The sequence below is a fragment of the Euprymna scolopes genome, chromosome 15, assembly GCF_053919585.1.
Source record: "Euprymna scolopes isolate OS-2025 chromosome 15, ASM5391958v1, whole genome shotgun sequence".
NCBI lineage: Eukaryota > Metazoa > Mollusca > Cephalopoda > Sepiida > Sepiolidae > Euprymna > Euprymna scolopes.
The window spans coordinates 84,440,855-84,465,741 of NC_136496.1; positions in this window are offsets into that span (position 1 = coordinate 84,440,855).

Below are 24,887 nucleotides of genomic sequence, written 5' to 3' on the forward strand. Positions count from 1 at the left end.
AAAGAATACTTTCGAAATTTTATCTCCTTATCCTATAGAGTTTCGATGTCTACCATCTCTTCAGAGGAGAAAATATTAGCAAATAGATATAACGGTATTCACCTTATTTGCTAAAGTCAGTTAAACATGGAAAATCATAATCAAAAATTGATTAAAATAGAAGTCACATAGCAGGGGAAATCTAAGAAAAGGATATAAAGGTTTAGTTCCAAATTGCGCGGTAAAATCCAAGGTAACTGCCCTTTAAGCAGTGAGGTAACGAGATTCAAACTGTATATTGGGTCATCTACATTATAGAGTAGAAATCCAAGTTGGGCATATTTCTGGAGTAATTCTTCTTTATGGGCCGGTGAAAAGATTTTTAAGGTCTGGTTGGATTTTTTTTTTTTTATTTCATTGAATCACTATAATTTGCTTTATTTTCTCTATCCTCCATATTGAGCAATTACTAATTAGATGGGATAATGCGTAGAATATTACGACCAGTAATATTTTGTACATCTTATAATCATAGGTTTCCATACCAGCCGCTTGTTAGATAAATCTATTCGAAAGAATATATATATATATATATATATATATATATATATATATGTATATATATACATGTATATATATACACGCATATGTACAGCTTATTTTAAAAATCGATGTATATATATATATATATATATATATATATATATATATATATATTCGTGTCCATATAAATATCCCCCAATCACAGGAACTTTAGTGGATTAAACCATTTCAAGTGTTTCCGAGTACACTTGAAATGAATTCTCTATTCCATTAAAAAAAAAAAAACAAAATACTCGGTTCCTTAACTATTTTTCTTCTTTGACATGTTATTTTATCTGTTTTCTTTTTAAACCGTTCAATTATATTAAAAAAAAGATTTGCTTACTTTTATCTATTTTTTAAATCAATCGTTTGAAACACCTTATTTTCTATGAGTATAAATGCCAGTGCTCGATACATGAATGGTGTTTAGAAGTATTAGGACAATTGATATATAGCAATCAAGCTATATAGATATGGATCTACTGAGCTCTTTTAGAGCTCTCTAAGCAAATTCCCCGTACAGTGTTTTGAAGGGAACACATATGTTTGCGTACAGTTTTCTGTCTGTAAATCATATAAATATTATGCAAGCGGGATCTGTGGAAATTTTACATATGGTTCATTCATATGTAATATATTGATGGTGACATTCTGTAGATATTCAGTGTATATTGAGATGTTCTTATCTTATTGTAGCTTTTTTGTTAAAACTGCAAAAGTATTTATCTAAGCTTGCACGAACGCCCAGTAACGCCCGGTCGGTAATACGCTTAAATATGATATTTTAATTCTCGCAGATTTCGTATGTATTATTGTAGAGTTAATGTTCTATCGATTCTTATATGTTATAAAGTTCTGATTTCGAATATATATATATATATATATATATATATATATATATATATATATATATATATATATATATATATGTATTCATAAGTTTTTATTTCAGTTTCGATTCAAGCTAATGCACCCAAGTCATATAAATATATATTTTTTATTTTCGAAATCAGAACTTTATAACATATAAGAATCGATAGAACATTAACTCTACAATATATATATATATATATATATATATATATATATATATATATATATATATATATATATATACATTGAGTTCCTTCAGCTATAATCGAAACCGAAACCAAGACTTTTGAAGCATTCTTGATAAAATTATATATAAAAAATAGGTGAAGTACCATCAGCTATAGTCGAAACCGAAACAAAAGCATATGAAAATTCTTGATAAAATTATTTATGACAAAAAATAGAAGCACATAACAATCAAACGACGCTGATGTAAGCGTGACACACAAAAGAACACACACGCTATCGTATTAATATATAGATATGTGCATCTACCTGATGCTTCCTGGGAGTATATTTTACTTCATGTTTTGCTTAAGATTTTTTCCTTCTTATGTCGTTTCTCTTTTGTGTTTAGCGCCGAAACAATGGCCAAGTTCATGCCTATTGTAGCAAAGGTAGTAACAGCGAAGGGGTAGTGACAATTGCCCTGCCTATATAAGTAATACCATCAGATCGGGGTAAAATGTTTTGCTGGTTTGTTGGTTTGTAGAACTTGTTAACCGTTGCAATATCTATATATCAATACCATAGCGTGTCAGTTATTTTCTGTATCACGTTTACATCCGGTCGTTTAATTGTTATGTACTTCCATTATTGTCATAAAAATTTTTACCAATAATTCGTCATAAGTTTTGGTTTCGGTTTCGGTTATAGCTGATGGAACTTAAGTCGTTTATTTTTTTTAATAGATAATTGTATCAAGAATTCTTCATAAGTTTTGGTTTCGGTTTCGATTATAAGCGATGGCAATCCAGTAATCTATTATTTTTATAAATAATTGTATCAAGAATTCTTCACAAGTTTTGGTTTCGGTTTCGATTATAAGCGATGGCAATCCAGTAATCTATTATTTTTATAAATAATTGTATCAAGAATTCTTCATAAGTTTTGGTTTCGGTTTCGATTATAAGCGATGGCAGTCCAGTAATCTATTATTTTTATAAATAATTGTATCAAGAATTCTTCACAAGTTTTGGTTTCGGTTTCGATTATAAGCGATGGCAATCCAGTAATCTATTATTTTTATAAATAATTGTATCAAGAATTCTTCATAAGTTTCGGTTTCGATTATAAGCGATGGCAATCCAGTAATCTATTATTTTTATAAATAATTGTATCAAGAATTCTTCACAAGTTTTGGTTTCGGTTTCGATTATAAGCGATGGCAATCCAGTAATCTATTATTTTTATAAATAATTGTATCAAGAATTCTTCACAAGTTTTGGTTTCGGTTTCGATTATAAGCGATGGCAATCCAGTAATCTATTATTTTTATAAATAATTGTATCAAGAATTCTTCACAAGTTTTGGTTTCGGTTTCGATTATAAGCGATGGCAATCCAGTAATCTATTATTTTTATAAATAATTGTATCAAGAATTCTTCACAAGTTTTGGTTTCGGTTTCGATTATAAGCGATGGCAGTCCAGTAATCTATTATTTTTATAAATAATTGTATCAAGAATTCTTCATAAGTTTTGGTTTCGGTTTCGATTATAAGCGATGGCAATCCAGTAATCTATTATTTTTATAAATAATTGTATCAAGAATTCTTCACAAGTTTTGGTTTCGGTTTCGATTATAAGCGATGGCAATCCAGTAATCTATTATTTTTATAAATAATTGTATCAAGAATTCTTCACAAGTTTTGGTTTCGGTTTCGATTATAAGCGATGGCAGTCCAGTAATCTATTATTTTTATAAATAATTGTATCAAGAATTCTTCATAAGTTTTGGTTTCGGTTTCGATTATAAGCGATGGCAATCCAGTAATCTATTATTTTTATAAATAATTGTATCAAGAATTCTTCACAAGTTTTGGTTTCGGTTTCGATTATAAGCGATGGCAATCCAGTAATCTATTATTTTTATAAATAATTGTATCAAGAATTCTTCATAAGTTTTGGTTTCGGTTTCGATTATAAGCGATGGCAATCCAGTAATCTATTATTTTTATAAATAATTGTATCAAGAATTCTTCACAAGTTTTGGTTTCGGTTTCGATTATAAGCGATGGCAGTCCAGTAATCTATTATTTTTATAAATAATTGTATCAAGAATTCTTCATAAGTTTTGGTTTCGGTTTCGATTATAAGCGATGGCAATCCAGTAATCTATTATTTTTATAAATAATTGTATCAAGAATTCTTCACAAGTTTTGGTTTCGGTTTCGATTATAAGCGATGGCAATCCAGTAATCTATTATTTTTATAAATAATTGTATCAAGAATTCTTCATAAGTTTTGGTTTCGGTTTCGATTATAAGCGATGGCAATCCAGTAATCTATTATTTTTATAAATAATTGTATCAAGAATTCTTCACAAGTTTTGGTTTCGGTTTCGATTATAAGCGATGGCAGTCCAGTAATCTATTATTTTTATAAATAATTGTATCAAGAATTCTTCATAAGTTTTGGTTTCGGTTTCGATTATAAGCGATGGCAATCCAGTAATCTATTATTTTTATAAATAATTGTATCAAGAATTCTTCACAAGTTTTGGTTTCGGTTTCGATTATAAGCGATGGCAATCCAGTAATCTATTATTTTTATAAATAATTGTATCAAGAATTCTTCATAAGTTTTGGTTTCGGTTTCGATTATAAGCGATGGCAATCCAGTAATCTATTATTTTTATAAATAATTGTATCAAGAATTCTTCACAAGTTTTGGTTTCGGTTTCGATTATAAGCGATGGCAATCCAGTAATCTATTATTTTTATAAATAATTGTATCAAGAATTCTTCATAAGTTTTGGTTTCGGTTTCGATTATAAGCGATGGCAATCCAGTAATCTATTATTTTTATAAATAATTGTATCAAGAATTCTTCACAAGTTTTGGTTTCGGTTTCGATTATAAGCGATGGCAGTCCAGTAATCTATTATTTTTATAAATAATTGTATCAAGAATTCTTCATAAGTTTTGGTTTCGGTTTCGATTATAAGCGATGGCAATCCAGTAATCTATTATTTTTATAAATAATTGTATCAAGAATTCTTCACAAGTTTTGGTTTCGGTTTCGATTATAAGCGATGGCAGTCCAGTAATCTATTATTTTTATAAATAATTGAATCAAGCATTCTTCACAAGTTTTGGTTTCGGTTTCGATTATAACCGATGGCAGTCCAGTAATCTATTATTTTTATAAATAATTGTATCAATAATTCTTCATAAGTTTTGGTTTAGGTTTCAATTATGGCTGAAGGAACTCAAATCATATATATTTTTTCTCATAAGTTTATATTTTGGTTTCGATTCAAGCTAATTCACTCAATTCATATGGATATATATATATTTTTTAAATGGCAACTTTATAATATATAAAAATGCATAGAACATTATCTTTATAATAATATATACGAAATCTGCAAGAATTAAAATAACATATTTACGACCGGGCTTTGCCAGGCGTTCGTACTAGCTTAGATAAATACTTTTGCAGTTTTAACAAAAAAGCTACAATAATATCAGAGCGTCTCCATTTAAACTGAACATCTACAAAATGCCAACATCAATATATTACATATGAATGAGCCCCTGTAGAATTTCCACAGGTCCTGGTAGTATTTTATGAATCCTTTTTTTTTAGTTAGACATGTCATCATGATTAATTTAGAAGATTTTCTTTTATAATCTTAAAGTATCGTTCGTAAAAGCACATAGCACTGTGACTAAAGACCTTCTAGAACGAATTTGGTTGAGAAATCTTCTCTCATCTTGCACGTTCTCCTGGACTAGCCTGTTTGCATTATCACTTTCTTTGAGGATTACACAATTATTTAGGTTATCATAACGATAAGTGGTCCTGGATATTACATTAAACTATATCCAGTGGTGAGTCCCAGCTTGCGGGCTTTTGGGGAGTGTTGATCCACCCTTTAATTGCCTTTGCTCCCAGGTCTACTCTGACTCGGAGTGCTAGTACCTGTTAGGGCCCCAATTATTGGTTAAATAGAAACTGACTTGAAAACAGCAAATATATTCTATTAAAAAAATTTCTTCCAAATATTTGAATTCGGCATTAAATAACCTGAAAAAGGTTGATATGCCGGAAAACAAGCAACCAACAAACCGTAACGATAAGAGATTGAACAGAAATTAGATTAATATTTCGCCCAGAAAAAAACATAGTTGCCGTGAAAAATATAAATAAAACAGTAAAATTTATGAAATTATTACGGTAGTTTTTTGTTTTATTTTATTTCTTTTTGTTTTTTGTTTTATTTTTTCGTTTTTTTTTAAATATTTACTTCCGTTCGCTCGTTATAATCCGGCGGCTTCCATCGTTCCCAGGGCGTTGCCAAGTGAGACTCCTGGAAAACGTGCATAAGTACCATTCAGAAGTATTTTGTAGACATTATATCGTCATATTGCCATCCCTGCCTCAACGTGTTGCAAGCAAAGTAGTGCCAGGCGCCTAACCGCAAATCCATCAAGTAGAATCCCTTGTGAATTTTGAACCAAACCTTCTCCGATATCGTATGAAATACTCGAGCTTTGCTCTCGCGGATTTTGGACTGAATTCGACAATACTCATTAGTAGGAGGTGTCATGCAACCCAGGCAATCCGAAGGCACAACCTTTTTGGCTCGTATAAAGAAATTGTACTCACATAGATACAGCAACAATAAAATTAGTCAGAAGAATTTATGAACATAAGAAATACTGAAGATAAAAAATCTTTCAATCTCTTGGCAAATAAATCATAATTGTTAGCATCTTTTGAAGACAAATAATTATATAAAACAAAATGTACATCATTTTTTTATAAATTGCACCGTAAATAGTGCACAGGATACCATTTCCTTTCTTGCTACTTCTCAATGCACTGATTAGAAAATTGGTAACTTTTAAGGTAAGAATTTAGCACTCATTGTGACCATGCGGTGTTTATTGCAATGTTAGTTTGTTTGTTGTTGTTTTTTTTTTTTCATTTGAGTATAAGTGAGTGCTGTGTTCATCTCTTGTCAACTCGCTTGGTTCTTATTATCAATTTGTTATAAACTGCCTTCAAATACAAAACCAGAATTATCTGATAACAGTGTTACAAGCTGAAACATCTCCTATATTTCAAACTTGAAACTATATTTTGCTAATAAACTTATGCTTATGATGTTTTCATTTATCTAGTGACTTGCTATTGATTCCGGTATCCTCATCAAGCAATAGAATTAGTACTGGTGCACATCGTGATTTAATTGCAGAAATGTTTTGAAGAACAGTTAATCTATAACAGCAATACAGATAACTGTCTCAGTTCATTACAAGTTAGGACGACACGATGCTGTTCCTGGTAGAACATCAATACAGTTATGAGTTGCAAATTTCTGGACTACAGGTTCGGAAATTAAAAGAAAGTCACCTGGTAGGTAACAACGAGCTCAGGAAGCAGCCAGTATTCGAGCTTGGAGACTTTCTGTTACTTATTCTCCTACAGGTTCAGCTCGCAAACTTGTTTTGACCTTAGGATTGTCTGATCGAACAATCAGAAGAATTCTACACACTGATATGCAGTTCAATCTGTACAAATGACTGATTGCTCAAATACATAGCAGAATATTGGCAATATTTATGTGCACTTTATCAACTTAGTGTATTTATTAAAAAGTTGCGTTTAGCGTCCCATTAGCTACCATCTATGGGGGAATACATTCTCGCAATTTTAATGTGTAAGAATGAATATGCATTTTACTAATACAAATGACCGAGTTAAGTAGACACCAAACAAAAGATATGTGTGTATTAAAAAGTAATTGTAATTCGATATTTGTTTAAACAATCTCAAATGCAACGGAAAGGATTGAATGGCAGTGGTTAAATTGGTCGCATAATTTGCATCTGTTACAGGTTTATTGTACATTCTGCCTTGTTCGCCTCCATTTTCTAGGCCGTTCAGTGCACAGAAAAACACAGCACAGAAGCAAAGTGACATTAAATGACAATGTGTGATGACAGTTACTTTACTATATTGGTATTGTAAAAAATAATTGGGGAACATAAGAGCTCAGAGAATGCTAACATTCAATACAAAACCTTTGACAAAAAATAATTAAAAATCGATCGGACGCTGCACAAAATGAACTTTGTTGTTTTAACTCATAAATAAATAATTAGATAATATGTGTAAAGTCTGTGCCTGTTATGATAAAAAGAACTTTATGTCTATTAATAAATGTAGTGTAAATATATACCCGGGTGTATTTTTTTTATTAAAACAAACGGTAAATAACAATAATCGCAGTGTAAATAAATGGTTCATTATGTTTGTTAAAAGAAGTAAATCTTTGATCTTTTAAAGCCATTTTGAATTTCGATCATAAAGGAGTTTCTCGACTTATTATTGGTGGCATCTATTAATAAAGATTACGCGAAAAAACTAAAACAAAGAACAAAAACAAAGAATAAATTAAAACTTTACAGCCGTTTTAGGTGTTAATCTAAATTTAAAATGTGCAAATTTCTACCAAATCAGTGAAAAAAAACAAAAAAAAACGCATATGGCTCGCATTTGCAAGCTCTTTCTTTACTGTTTTCATATTATATAATCGAGTTTAATCTTGTAAAAAGTTAAACGTGTGATTATAGTCATTAGTAATATTGTGAAAATACAAAGAATGGGGGAAATAATTAAACGTTCTATTTACAATACGTGGCAAATGTTTTCTTTTATGCCATGCATAGGTTTACCACCCATTCAGTTCTAATAACTAATTACGAGCTATTTATATGAATACATGTTTGAAAAAAATGGAATTTGCTAGGTGATGGTCGAATGGCGGCATTACGAATATGCATGCGTGACGCTAGTGGTTAATGTTTTAATTTTTAGTTTTCAGCAAACACGTCGTTACGCTCAGGCGTCAAAGGAAAAAGTAAATCGTAAGCTAAATATTTTGGTTTCGATTCCCGATGATGGCGCACAAGTCATTTTTTTTTAAATTTTTTTACTCATAACTATATATAGGAACCAATATAATATTATAATAAATACAACATCTTCATTAATCGAAATATCATACTTAAGCGTATTTTACGACAGGGCAATGTCGGGTGGCTTACTAGTATTCATATATACATATATATATATATATATAGTATTTATATATATATATATATCATAAATGGTAGTTAGTAAAAACTTTAAGAGAGTGCTCAATACTATTGCAGAGCAGATATGTATGTATTTTATTATCGTTTGATCTGTTTATTTACACATGTTTCGATTACCGAATCGTACCATGGTCCGATAATTTCATCAGACTTTACAGAAAAAAACATTCTTACTCTTTTTTACTGTAAAGTCTGAGAAATTATCGGATCGTTGATACGATTCGGTAATCGAAGCATGAGTAACTAAGCAGATAAAACGGTAATGATAATCAAAGTATGTGTCACAACTCCATATTTTTATTGTCACTGAAATCGGTTTAATCCCCTTTTTTTCAATTAAATGGGTTGATTGTCTGCACTTGTTAGGGACCAATCGCAGTCCCCCGGGAGGAAGCTTCGATATGACTTAGTCAACAATATATTTTAGCCTACAATGCACGTTAGAAAAATGGTTTCAATTTAAGTTTCAAATGCAAAAGCTAAATACTATGCTTCAATTGTGCCCTTAACTGTGACATTAATTTCGAACGCGCCCCTGTTTTTTTTGGGGGGGGGGTTACATAGGAATCACCACTCATCAAGGCAAAAAATCAACTTGAGGAGAAGGGTTAAAAAGTGTACAGTAGGAATTGTACAGTAATCGTTAGTAATGCAAATTCGGTAAATTTGTTAAATCATATAGTACGGCTCATCAAAAACTTGTTTACGTTAGACTTGAAAGCAACCATATTGTAGTCAGCTGAAAAGCAGGAAAATGGAAGGCAATTCCATAGGCGTGCAGTTCTAAGAAAGAAGCTTTGTTCATGGATTCTGCGTTTAGGTTTAAGCATATCAAATAGCTTGAAGTTGTTTTGTATTAATACCTATAAGTGGTTATTCTAGTTCGATAGGTTGTCATTTAGAGTCAGAGTAGCGCCGTTATCAAAGAACTTACTATTGATTTTATATGTTAGGCTTTACTGCTTCTGCGATGATAATAGTTTAAATTTAAGTTTAAACTAAAAAGTCAAGTATCAAGCTTCAAGTGTGCTTTAAACAGAAACATTTGTTTCGAATTTAATTTATCATATCAAAGAACTTGATGTAAGTGTTATTGCCGGGCATTTCGGCTTATGTAGTCGTACCATTCCTCAAAGGTACTTGTGATTTTAAGCTGCATAAAAGTGTTAAAGATTTTTTTAAAATGCTACTGGAACAAGAAACGAAAAAATACTTATTTCTACAAACTTTAACAAATAAATACCAAGTCATAAAAAAGTAAAACAGCATCCACAAAAACGCAGATTAAAACAATATTTACAAGTCGCATTAGTCCCCGGATTTTAGATGGTATGAAAAAATTTACCGTAAATATTGTGCCGAGTAGGCCGACTTTGCTTATTACTTCGAAAACTCTGATCTACAGAACACAACATTACATTCACTAGGAAAAACTATGACTCTTAACTCGAAAACTTCATTACTCCATAAACAGGGAAATTTTTTAATTTAACCAACAAAATGACAAAGACTATTTAACAATAGTCTACAAATATCGCGAGGATATCAAAAGCTTGATATTTGAACAAGGAATAGTATCATCAAATAGCTCTGACAATCGGCAGAGAGTTTTAAGTAAATTAGAAAATGAACTACAAGAAGACTTCATATAAATTATTAGCGTTAAGAAGTATTAAAATGGACTACGGCCAGGGATTAAAACATTCTTTCAATCCTAATGTGTGTAAAAACAGTCAACACCGTCGAAAATAAATTTTGAATGTGAATCATTAATACTACATTTGACAAAGAAATTAAAAGGTTCGGTGTTCAGAAACGGAGGAACGTTTTTTGAACATATTAAATGCAACAATTCTATTTACGGGATTTGCTTGTTAATATATTTTTTGTCAAAATGTGGAAACCTTACAGACAGGTAAAAAATCTCAAGTAAAAATTAAAAAATAGTTTTATCGAAGCCCGCCTGGAGAAATATACAAATATATCAGTCAGATTCAAACTCAAATAGAATAGACAACCAGTATTCAAGACAAAAATAAATGTACCGTTCGCCTCGTTGGAGAAAGTTTACAAGGAAATTGAAAGATTTGTAAAGGCCGGCAGTATGTTGAAAGTTGAATTCAATCAATAGGCAGTCCATGCTGTCTATATGAAAAAGAATTTTTTAAAATCCACATTTACGCCGATTTATCCATTGGTTCTAAATAAGTACTAAAAGAATATCCTCACTCACTTCCTAGCCATGAGGATATTTACACAAAATTAAATAAAAGAATGATATTTTATAAAGTTGGTCTCTGTGACGCATACCTTCAAATTCCAATCGATGGAAAATAGCTTGAAGTTGATTTGTATTAATACCTATAAGTCGTTATAATAATTCAAAACGTTACCATTTTGAGTCAGAGTAGCGCCAACGAATTTTCAAGACATTATGGATAATTTTCCGGTTAGCCTTGATTTTGTAATCTTATACCTGGATGGTATTATCATTAAAAGAAAGATCAGACAACAACATCGACACCATGTCTACAATGTATAATCTCGAATATAGGATTTAAAATAAAAGAAGGAAAATGCGATTTCTTCATATAATAAACAAAATACTTGTCACACCACATTGACACAAACGGTAGAAGACATGACCTGAGAAAAGGCAACATCTATAAATGGTATACTGATTCTAAAAAAATATTATGGAATTTCGACATTCATTCCCGAATACTGAACGAAGATAGGGAGGTGTATCTTACATAAAATGTCAGAGGAAATTAAAACCGCCGATTGCACATGCTTCAAGTCAGGAGACTTTTGAAGAAATGAAAGAAACTTATGGTGATAATGCTCCATCATATGAACTTGTAAAGCGCTGGCATCGTGAATTCAAACATGGCCGGAAGTCTGTGGAAACAGCTCCCAGATCTGGTCGCCCCCCTTCTGTCATTGATGAGGAATCTGTCCGTCAAGTTGAGGCTGCCATTTTTGGAAGATCGGCGCATTACTATTCGCCAAATAGCCCAAGATATCAAGATTAGTAGAGGGTATGTGAAAACTGTCATTAATGAACATTTGCATATGCATAGGGCGTCTGCCAGATAGATTCCACCATTCAAGAAGCGAGAATGCGTCGAGTCCTCGAGGATGAATTTGATGATGTGCCAAGAAGATGAGTCAAAGTTTTTCAAAAGACTGACTACACAGTATGAAACCTGGGCCAATCACTTTGATCCAGAGACCTAAGCCTAGTCAATGCAATGGAAGCACTTGGAATCAGCACCTCCAAAGAAGACAAGGGTTCAGCCCTCCCCTGGCAAGGTCATGCTCGCAGTCTTCTTGGACCAGGACGGAGTAGTGATGACGGATTTCATGGCAAAAGGTACCACAATTACAGGAGCCTTTTATGCTTCACTTTTGAGGAAATTAAGGGAAGCTATCAAAATCAAGAGGCGGGGGTTGATCAGCAAAGATACCCTCCTCCTTCAGGACAACGCTCCGGTCCATAACTCGCATGTTACCAGATCAGAAGCACGGGCGTGTGGTTATGACATCCACCTCCAACCTCCATACTCTCCTGACCTTTCACCCTCTGACTTTCACCTCTTCCCAGCCAGGAAGTTGTTTTTGAAAGGAAAGCGTTTCCCAGATGATTAAGCCTTGATTTCTAAAGTCACGTCGTGGTTGGAGGACCAACCTGGGGTGTTCTACAAAAACGGTCTCCAGAGCTGCATCAAACGATGGGAGAAATGCATAACTCTGTGTGGTTCCTATGTAGAGAAAGACTAATAACTGTGCCAAGTTTCGTTGCTCTACTGCGCTGGGGAGTGGGTCAGGGGCATTACTTTTTGCACGCCTCTCGTATGTATACATATATATATAAATATAGAAGTAAGTTATAAAATATATATGGTGATTAAGCTACACAAAATATTCCGCGTTTCATCCACGTTAGGATTCATCAGGCTTATATATATATATATATATATATATATATATATATATATATATATACATACATATATATATATATATATATATATATATATATATATATATATATATATATACTGTCTTTTGGAAACAAAAATACAGTCACTTATAGAACAGTTTTACGGTTCCTGCAGCAATTTCTTGGAGGAAAATAGTCTACGCCGTTGGTCCATAATTGTAGTGATACACTTATAGATAGAGCTATGAAAAGAGAATATTCCTTTCATTGTTCTGACTCTCGAATATATGTCCGACACAGTTAGACACTGTTTATTAAATGAGAACAGCATCACTCTATCTAAAAACTTATAAGATATTAACTGATATATACTCGAGAGTCAGAATAACAAAAAGAATATTCTTTTGTCATTGGTCTAGTTTTAACGTTGTTAGGTCAGGCGAATTCTAGATGAAAGGCCTACTATAGTTACGTCGGTCGGGGATATGCCCACTTTTAAAGATACATGGTAATGTCATGAGATATGTCCATAAGTAATATATTATAACATCATTCATCTCTGTTATCCCCATCGACCTTCTATTCTCTCCCTCCCTCTCTTTCTCTCTCTACCCCCTTCCTACTTTCACTCATCTCTTTCTACTTCACTACGTTCTACCTTCTCTGTCTATACTCTCATACTCGATTTTCTTACCCCCTTTCTTTCTATCCCCACTCCCGCCCTCTCTCTTATGTCACTATCCCTTCTCGCTCTACCTTTTTTTTTTATTTACATTATTAACATCTTCTCACTATTTCTCATCAATTTCTTTTTATATACGTTATATTCGCCTTTTCTCCCGATTTATAAATTATTACGTAGCAATGACATTTGCGCTGCGCAAAACAAGCAAGCGTAATACCAACTTCGTCAACGTTTTGGCAAGGAAAAGATGTAAACTCCTCTCTATCTATTTATCTGTAATTCTCTACTATTCTCTTTCAAGTTTCACCTCTCGTAACTATTCCACTCCTCTTAGTTCACCTTACATCATTCATATCCACGCCAATTATCCCCCTCTTGCTTTGTCACGCGCCATTTCTTCAAATCGCCGCCATCTTGTTATTCTTAGTCATTACTTTCGTTTCATTAATCCTTTATTTCCGCGTTTTATTTCGTCGCTCTTCTACCATGACAGCACGCAGAACAAATCGCAAAAAATAATAAAAACTTGCCTATTTCCTCTCCTCATCAGTTCCATAAGTCTCGTATTTACCGCTGCAATTTATTGTGTAATTTGTTGCGTCTTTTGTCTTGAAATTGCTTTTATCATACATTCTATATGTTGAATAAACTAATTGTAGAACCTACTTGTATTTTTCTTTATGTATGTAACTAATTGAGGTGAAACTCAAGATGATTATTGTTTAGGACTTAAACGTATTGAACTTATTAAACCGAGCAATATTGAAAGGGATATTAGGTGCAATTTGAGAATTTTCGTGGCAGAAATAATTTGCTGTATAATATACGCATGCAGAATACCTCAAAACGAAGGAAGAAATGATCGCTTTCTTTATGTAAGTACTTCCCGATAGAGCCTTAAGCTACTTAGTATAATAAGCTAAAAATGATGGCAGATGATTAAGTTGCATATTAATACATATTGGATAATTTAAATCAATTTAAAAGCGAGCAAATTAATTTTATAACTAACAGGGTAACTTCACATGTAAATGATCGAATCTTAAGCCGAAATATTATCACTAGTAATAACAAGCGAAGTCATCTCCGCAGGATATACTTTAAGGAAAAACGCATCCACGCTCAACATGTCATCTTAGAATATTTCAACATTTATTGATTGTATATATGTAAGCTACGCCTGAACAACGTCTTCTATTCTATTACACAGGAAATTGCTGACCAGAAGAAAATAATAACATCACTATCTTTCTAATATACTTACTGCTTCATTGTATGTAAGATATCAAATAAACCATTTTAATTTTTAGACTTCAACTATTAAGAAATTAAAGGAAGGAGGAGAAAATCTTTGCGAATTGACGCCAAAACACAGGATAGTACAATGAAAATGTCGCACTAATGAAAGCATAACTACAGTCTTATTTTAAAACTTTTATTGAGAAAACCAATTCAGGTAACTTGATTATGTAGTAGAGCTAACATCTATTCGATACAGTCGCCTTCAGCCTAAATCACGTTTTCGATACGGATCCAGAACTGAGAGCAATCCTTTTCCACATGCGATGGTTGGAGCTCGGCGAATACTCGATGAATAGCTGATATGAGGCTTACTGATGTTGTGGGAGGTCGTATTGGTTATGTTCTCGACGTATGACCGAATGGAGTAGTAAAGCGGGTTCAGGTCGAGAGGGGACCGGGCCAGTGGGAGAAGGGTACAAAGTCGTAACGTTCATTTCGAAACAAAGTCTGGGTCTCTTTGGACTTTGGGCCGGCGTTGGGTCCTGATGCTTCACTCAGGGTCTTCCAGCGGCCACTTGATTGCACCAGGAGATCACGACACTCTTCAGTACATGCAGGTACACTTTGGTGTTGACTCCCAAGACTACTTCAAAGATCTGAAGTGGTTGATGTGGGCATTACTTTAAACAACACCAAATACCATAATCCTGGCCGAAAACTTCAGTAAGCTATGCTCTCAAGCATTGAACCGTCCCGACTCGCATTATGAGGATGCTTGCAAATGTCCTCGTGTCATAACTTGGATCGGTAGAAAGAATTTGTGCATGACGCTTCTCTGATTTCATTGCAAATTGTGTCACTTACAGGCATGATAGAACTCTCCTATCGCTCTTGGGATTTGTACACAACTGGCCAACAAGTAGATGGTCGGCAACAAAGAAAGAAAACCGATTTTTATCAAATGAAAATGGAATAATTTCTTTTCAAGGGCGACAATATTATTGTTCAACCCTACGTATATTGTCGAAAGATGAGCTCATATACTCGACGCAAAATTATGCTTGGTAAATATATCACTTATGTTATCTAACCAAGAAAGATAAAATATGTTCTTTTTAATTTTATTAACAAAATAGATTTTACTTTAAATTGTAGATCAACTAATGTCCACAGAATAGGTTATAAGTTTGATTTCATCAGGTATTCTGGGCGTGGAACACATTATTGCGTGTCTAAATTAAATTGAACATTTGTTTGTGAAACAAATTACGTCCACGCGTGTAATGATAAGTAAAAGCTGGTTTCTGTTAAACCGAAGTGAGAACACTAGGGGAAGCTATGAAAACTAGGAGAAAGAAATGGAGAGAAAATTTAATTTCATTATCTCACGTAAAATGTCGAGCTATTCCGTTATTGTTTTGTCTCATTGTTAGGTAAACGGGAGTTCTCATCAAATACCAACACCAAATAACAGGGCCTCTTAATGAAAAGCTTCAAAAATGCTAATGAATACTGGTTCTGGTAGAGAACCCATAGAGACGCCATCGATCTGTCTGTACATAATGTTATCAAAACTGAATACTGTCATTTATCATCGAAAATATTTACAGAAATAAGAGGAAGCGAAAGTTGACTACAGTGTAACTGTATGCACGTATTTAATTGCATAGCTAAAACAACTTGAAATATCAAAGAAAAAATAGATATTTTAGTATAAGAGTATATAAACTTCGAAAATGAAACAAATATTTAATACAAAATGAATTTTATTGTTCCTAAACAGATCGAAGAATCCCATCTGACTACTTTATATATCATAGTTTAACATACTCCACGAAAGAGATAGGAACAGTAAGTCAGATAATATTAGAAATAGTAACTAGAAGGGCAATATTCTGTACTCAGATAACAAGAGGTTTGAAACCAGAGTTTTTTTTACATAGGCATCACAACTTATCAAGGCACAGAGGCCACTCAAGGATAAGGTTTAAACAGTGTACAGTAGACATTGGACAATATAGTAATCATTAGTAATGAAAATTTGGTAAATTTGATAACTTATATAGAACGGCTCATCAAGAACTTATTTACGTTAGACTTGAACCCAACCATATTGTAGTCAGCCGGAAAGCAGGAAAACGGAAGACAATTCCACAGACGAGCAGTTCTAAGAAAAAAGCTTTGTTCATGGAATCTACGTTTAGGTTTAGTCACATATAAAGAGTGGGGGGAATTATTGATAGTGTGTACAGCTAGACGAGTGTTTCTTGTGAAAGTTTGGCGAGGGGGGACCATAGATTGAAGCTCAGTTGAACACCTTCCATGAAAATAACGATACATCAGAGACAAACTCGCAACATCTCTTCTGTGAGATAGAGGTTGCAAGGAAGAGAAAAGGACATCTCCTACGAGGCTACGAAGTCTATATTGAACTCTAACAAGGCAGGACAAGTCCTTTCTAGCAGCTCCTGCCCAGATGTGGCAACAGTATTCCATCCTTGGACGTACCTGGCTCCTATATAGATAGAGAATAGCATCAGCAGTGAGATATTTACCGGATCGATAGAAAGATCCCACCATTTTTCTAGCGGCTCTGGCAACAGATTTGATGTACGTGTTCCATTTAAGATCAGGAGTAAAGGTCAAGCCAAGAAGCTTGTCAAAACTTGAGGCCTCCTGAAGACGAGAGCCATTCATTTCAATTGATGCCAGATGTGGATCAGAATGTTGATAATGTAAAGAGAGAAGCTTGGTTTTAGATGCATTAAAAGTAACCAGCCACTCAGAGTGTTTAAATTGAAGTTTTTCTTATTTGTAAATTCATTATGTTTAAAAATAGTTTTTACAGCCGTAACATGGTAAGAAAGAGAGGGAGAGAGAAACAGTGAGAGTGAGTGAGAGAGATAGAGAGAAAGAGAGAATTAAATTTAAATTTCAGACATTGTAGTTTCTGTTAGAGTAATTAGGGTCCTACTGTTACAGAAATACATTTTCCAATACATATTTCTAACAATGACAATTGTTTGCCTAAGATAATCTGTATAGTTTATGTTGTAAAGTAAATAATTTAGCTATTGCAAAAATTACTATCGAGCATTGTATTTTTGAAACAAATGTAATATTTCATATATATATATATATATATATATATATAAACATATATACACGCACATATATATTTTTATGTGTGTGTGTGTGTGCGTGTATACATATATATATATATATATATATATATGTTAACCCACTAAGTCCTGAGACAGACGAAAATAATGCTATAGATATACATTCACATACACACACTCACACAGCTTACACACACATACACACACACACACAAACACACACACACACACACACACATATATATATATATATATATATATATATATATATATATATATATATACGGATATTATAGTTTTCCTTAGTCTCACAACTTCGTCGTTTAGCATAAAAACAGACATATACTAAAAAAATATGAAGATGTTTATTTCTGAATGAGACGATCATCTTAACATCTTTTATTTAATAATTATACAAATCATGCTCTCTTTCAAGATATTTTTTTTTACATAAGTCACCATGACCTGGTAAAGAAAGAAAATTACCTTTTTATTGTTGTCATTTTCTTAAAAGCTTGCTCCTTGTAAAAAAGGGGAAAAATCTCATTTCCAAGGCAAAAAGTTTAATGAGAAAATAATCTGATGGAAGTATTGCAGATTATAGGTAATTACCCTCACTGGGGAGTCTATGTCAAAGGAAGCTAGTGACGGTATCAACATGGCGGATTCGCTTAATCAACTCGGATTATGCTTCCATGAACGGATGAGGTAATCAGCAGGAGAAGATGAAGCCTTAATGATTGTATTCAAGAATGACATTATTTATTGTTGAGATCCCTTCAGCAGTTGCGCACAACGATTAGAATATTATGAATGTAAGTGTTTAGAGTAGGACGTTACGTATCGGTTTGATTAAGAGTTACAACTAATAAAAATTGCAATTCAATTTTTAGTAAAATCTTTTTTTAAATTTATATGAAATAATACAAAGTGGAATAGAAACATGAAAAATATATACAATCCAAAACTAGGCTTAAACATCTATTCCCACGCCCTCTATTCTAAGACAGAATCCCCCTAAATTAAAGTCCCATATCTAATAGGTCACACTCTATGAGCTGAGTGACAACCACTGTCCTGTCGATGCAATGTTGCATCCTTGTGCCTGTTCTCAAAGTATATTAATGGAATATGCTCTGATGAACTCATAGCACTTAATATTATTTTTTACTTTTATTTTTTTATTATAGGTTCACAAACTATAATTTACTTCAATAAGCTGGTTAAAATTTGGTGTCTTCTCCCCCCCTCCATTCATGCTGATGAGAAGACGATATCCAGAAATATTTTGCTTATTACTCGATGGTGTTATTTGTAAATATTGAACGAATTAAAGGATATCGTCTCCGAAACGATCGTACATAGAAACATGATTTTGATATGTTTCCTTCTATGAAAACTTGATTGATTATTTTACAATTATTGATTCCTCACATTTATATATATATATGTGTGTGTGTGTGGGTGTGTGGGTGTGTAGGTGTGTGTGTGTGTGAATTCGAGAGAGCAAGTTGATGCAGTGATTGCAGGCGATTGAATGACTTACTGAATAAATAGTTTTCTAACGAATTATATAAAAACATTCTTTTTGTCTGTATAGTTGTAAAGGTTAAACAACTCCAAACTATATATATATATATATATATATATATATATATGTGTGTGTGTGTGTGTATGTATGTATTCATTCTATCTCTGACGTTATCAGGGATAGAATAAAAGTCAACAAATATCAACACTTCCGATAGTTTTATTGTTATCGAAATCGGTGACATGGATTATATTTTAATTAAACCGATTGATTGTCAACTCTACTCTGGAACCTAACACGGTGCACCGGCAGTAAGTATTTCATCCCTCACCGCAGTAACTCTGTTCAAAATGCATTGCAGTCCACATTGCACTGTTGAGAGCCTATTATTTATTTTATATATTTAGTTTTATATTTTGGCCTGTAATCAAAGTTAAATAAGTATCATGGTTTAACTGTGCTCTAAATAGAAAAAAATATTTGGAACGTACGCCTGTCTTATCAAAGAACTAACTGTCGATTTCATACGCAGGGCCTTTCTGCTTGTGCATTGATTATCTTCTCAAATAAACTCGTGAAATTAGACTGTAAAATCTATCTTTTTTCTTCCACAATAGTGTCTTTTTTCATTATCGATATTTAATATGCATCAGGGATATGCAGATACAAAACCTATGTAAGAAAAAAAAAACACTCCAGAAAAATAAAGTACATCTGTGTGGAATTTTTTTTTTTTTTTAAATCGGCATAGCCGTCTCGGATTCCATTAAGACGAATTACAGGCAGTGACAATTATCTCCTCACCTACTTGCACGCACGCACACACATATATGTATGTATGTAGCACAACGTATCAGTGTGGTTAGCCAATCACTGTGGGGTATATGGTTAGAAAAGACGAAAAAAAAGAAACTTACCGGGCGTATCTGCATCGGTCTTTGGGAAAGAAGAAGGAAAGGATGGCCAGCGCATTTGTATACGCGAAGGGCATCTTGGGAAGGCAGAGCATGATAGGAGAAGCTATTTTTTCCTGTCTCTTCCTTTTTTTTCTAGATAGGAGGATATAAAAGCAGAGAAAAGAGTCGTGAACATCTTCTATTGAAAAGAATTTTGTATTGCTGACGTTCGGATTGTGCAGTGTGACATTGGTGGCGAGAGGCCAGGTGTGGTCGACTGGAAGAGAAGAGGGCAGAAACGTGCTGTTGTCGAGAGAGTAACTCACTCCTTCCCGAACCCCAGAAGCGAATCCTGGTTATAACCCCAGAATCACCTTTCCCAGTCGTGGATTGAACCAACAACCACAGAATTGAGAGTCTGCAGCTCTACCCACAAGGCTACGAATTTGTGCCCGCAAATACCCCTCGTGTTGTTTAAAAGCATATGTAACAATTAAGAATTTGCTTCAACAGCGGATCTGTAATACGATCTGCCTCTATTTTCCTTCCTTTTGGGAAACTTCCCCTCACGGACGTGATATTGCTGATCTCAATTCAATTTTTTAAGCTTATTATTATTGCCTTCTTCGTCCAATGCTTTCTTTTCTTCAAGCTCGTTATACTTGTTGGCTAGCGTTTCTTCGTCGATTCGCAATACAGCTATTAGGTAATATATTTCACATTCGATTAGCCGCTTCTCTAGACATGCTGTCTCGTGGAACTCCTTTCCTGCTGACTGTTTCCCTTCTAAATATCAATAAAACAATAAGTTACCGATGTTAATGTCTGATACAATTATGTACTGTTCTTATTCCATTGACATTAATGCATGGGCTAATGAAACGTGCGACCAGGGTTAAAACACTGGTAGCGTCAGACTAAATGGCAATTCATTACCTTTTGTTAAACTTTATGCATTATAAGATTTGGTTAAAGGATAAATAGATTTATGGCGGGAAAATTGGCTCCCTTCACACCAATTTGGTAACTAATAAAGAATGGGCATTTGTGGCGCTTTCAACTATGGTCAAGTACTTTGCAATGTTTACTGATTTGTAATAAAATGTAATAATTAATGATTCAGGAGATTTAGGCGATCATTGTCTTAAGATAGCGGTTTGAATCCTATCTAAAGCAGGGCACAAGGTTAGTTGGCCAAAAGGTAGTGAGACGACAACGACTATGGAAGGTTTAAATTACTAAGGATACAGTTAAAAGACTTAGAATTCTTACTCCTCGCGGTTTACTACTTGACGAAGGTCAGAAGAATAGTAGGCCGAAACGTTGTGAAAAACAACAACTAGAAGAGGAGTATAATAGTCGGCAACTAAATAAAAGGATACACATAAAAATTACTGATCTAAAAACGATTCCGATGATAAAAATAATATACAATTCAGCACGGACCCGATGATGAAAGACCAAACAGGAACGAAAAAACTTATTTTATATAAGACCAACGAATCTAACCTTGATCGCCTTTCAGAGTACGCTGCGCAGTGAATAATAGAGACGCTGAATCTCTATAGTTCCAGATGAGCATTGTCTGAAGATAGCGGATTCAATCCTATCTAAAGCAGGCCAGATGCTTAGTTGGTCAAAACGTAATGAGACGATAATTATGGAAGGCATTAATTACTAAGGGTATATTTAAGAGACTTAGCATCCCTATCCCGTCGCAGTTTACTACCTGACGAAGGCCAGAGGCGTAGTTGGCCGAGACTTCGTGAAACAACGAATAGAAGATGAGGATGAGTGTGCGCAAATAAATATTTTTTTATATAAGGACACATTTTTCTAGAATCTTTAAAAGTTAATTTTTATTTAAGTGTTGATTTTGCTTTTGGATCATATCTATGTGTATGCGTGTGTGCGCTCGCACGTGCGTGCGTGTGTGTTGATGTCACTTTCCAATCAAGTCTCATGGTGTGTTTTCGTTGCACCTTTTTGCAGATTCCATTTTAACGGGCAATGACCCATCTTCCCAATATCGTTTTTCCACTTCCTTGCAGCAACCGTACATTTCTTTTTAAGCTTGCCTTTAACATTTCACCCACCCCCTTTTTTATATCTATTCTACTTTTAGTTCATGAGAAAGTCGTGCTATTTTGCGACACGGTAATGTTTTTTTATCGGATCAAAAGGCTTGGTGACCGTGATATGAAAGAGGTAATAGGGCTGGGAATGGTGCAAAAACACGATAGAGGTGGATTTGATTGAGAGAAAAAAAAAAGCAGGTTGTAAAGGGATTGGGAAGATTCATTGCAGAGAGTCATAAGATTCCAATCAGTTAATTGACTACCGAATTAAGATCGAAAAAAAATGGCGGCCTTACTTATATGCCTCTCTCTTCATACACACATATATACACACACATATGCATATATAGAGAGAGAGACAGAGGGAGAGAAACATAGAGAGAGAGAGAGAAGCAGGATAAAAAATTACTACCAGAACAGTTGCAGAAACTCGTTATGAAGATAGCGAACAACAGAAGCATGTTGTGTTTTAAAATAACCAGCTTGCCTTATAGGTGTGTATATAATGATGTTTATCAGTTGTTTTCACTTGCGAAGTAATACATTTCGGATAAAGTTAATGTTGGTTGTAAAGAGAGAAAACGCGCCTTTCTAGGTCCTTCCTCATCTTAATTTACTTGTAGTTGTATAGAATGGTGTATCTATTTTGGAGGAAGGCATTTTATTTCTTAGTTTATTCACTCGTAAACTTGTATATAGTCATGTTTTGGGGAGTATATTTCATCATAAAGATTATATCGGGCTATCAGGAGAGAATAGTACCGTATTCTCTCTCTCTCTCTCTCTCTCTCTCTCTCTCTCTATATATATATATATATATATATATTCCCCAAACATCTGTCCTTGATGGAGGGGAGACTAAAACTTAATGTTATGGTTTTAAATGATCTGAAATAACAGCAAGGGGAGACTTGATTCCAAATAATTATCATATGTTATATTTCTTCTTTTTGGGAAATAAGGTACGATTATGAAGATGTTCAGTATTAAATATACCTTATGCACTGTGAAATTTACTATATGTGTGAAAACCAAAGAGGGGATATATTACATAAGAGAAATATTTGGAAACAAGACGTATCTTACTGTTATTTCTGATCATTTGAAACTATAACAGCAACATTTTGTCTCAACTCCATCAAAGCCAGATGTTTTGGGAAAATATAAGATATTTTGTAATCCATATGACAGAGTAAAAAAACAAATGACTATGAAACATTGGTAAAGTGCAGTATCTTTTCACCCACAAAAAGTTCTTTTAAAATTACAACAAGTATAGGTTTTCAGGATGCTGAGAAAGAAAATAACGTGTAAAATTCTAGGAAACGAGTAAATTCCAAGAGATGGGAAAATTGTAGTTTTAAAAATGGCGAATCATTTTTCTATATTAATTAAAGTAAAATATGCATCCCCATTTTAGGCACCTTTTTGAGTGTGGGACGTCTGTTATTTAAAAGCTGGTGTTTATTATGTAATTGTGTCCTGGTAGACTAATACAAAACCTGCATTAAAAAAAAACTTGTTTCGGTGTGCTGAAAACGAATATCGCATTTAAATTTTCGGCAAATTAATATTTTCCGTGTATTAAGCTATGTAATACTTTATAAGTGGTGGGTAGTGTTGCAGATTTTTACTTAATGACCGGAAAAACGTGATACCTGAAGGGCGAATATCACACAGAGCCTACTACACAATTAAGGTTATTACATTTCCTACGAGCCTCCATTGGTTAAATTCTGATCAATAGCCGTGGAGATTTTGAACTATCATATTGTCAAAAAGTGGCACACACACACACACACACATACACATATGTGGGTCTGGTCACGAATAGGCTCCTATATGGTTGACTATTTGAAAAAAAACTGATTACATATAATGATAGAAGATGTAACGAGACACAGGAATGGATCTGTTTGATCAGGCAGAACGGTGGTTCATTAAAATTGTCGGGTCTGCTTTCGCGCCTGGTCCAAAAAGTATGGAAATAAAAAAATTTTAAATTAAAGAACAACTTTTAAAAGTGTTCTTGATATAGATGTGCATAAGAATACTTTGATAAGTATGTTTTAACTTAAATAAGGATGGTATAATAAAATTGTGGGGTCTGCGTTCGCGCCTGACCTCCATAGAATGGAAATAGGCACAAATGTGTATAAAGACTTTTCATATCTATCTGCGTAAGTATACTTTGATAATTATGTTTCAGTTTGAAGAAATATGGTATAATAAAATTATGTGGGGTGGGGGGGGTTCGTTTGCGCCTGACCTCCATAGAATGGAAATATGTCACAAAGTTTAACAAGGTTTTTTTTAATATAGATCCACAGAATACTGTGATAAGTGTCTCAGTGTTAACATGTATGGTATAATAAATTATGGGGTTTATCTATTTTATTTTTACTTTCATCATATTTTGATTTGGTCTTGATACCCCCAAATTCGAAGCTATCTCTTTACAACCGTTCCTTTTCATAACCTATCATACTTTAATAAATAAGAGTCCATTTTCTGTAGGCTATTTTTAAACCCAGTCAACGACGGGTACTTTTGCTAGTATATATATATATATATATATATATATATATATATATATATATATATATATATATATATAT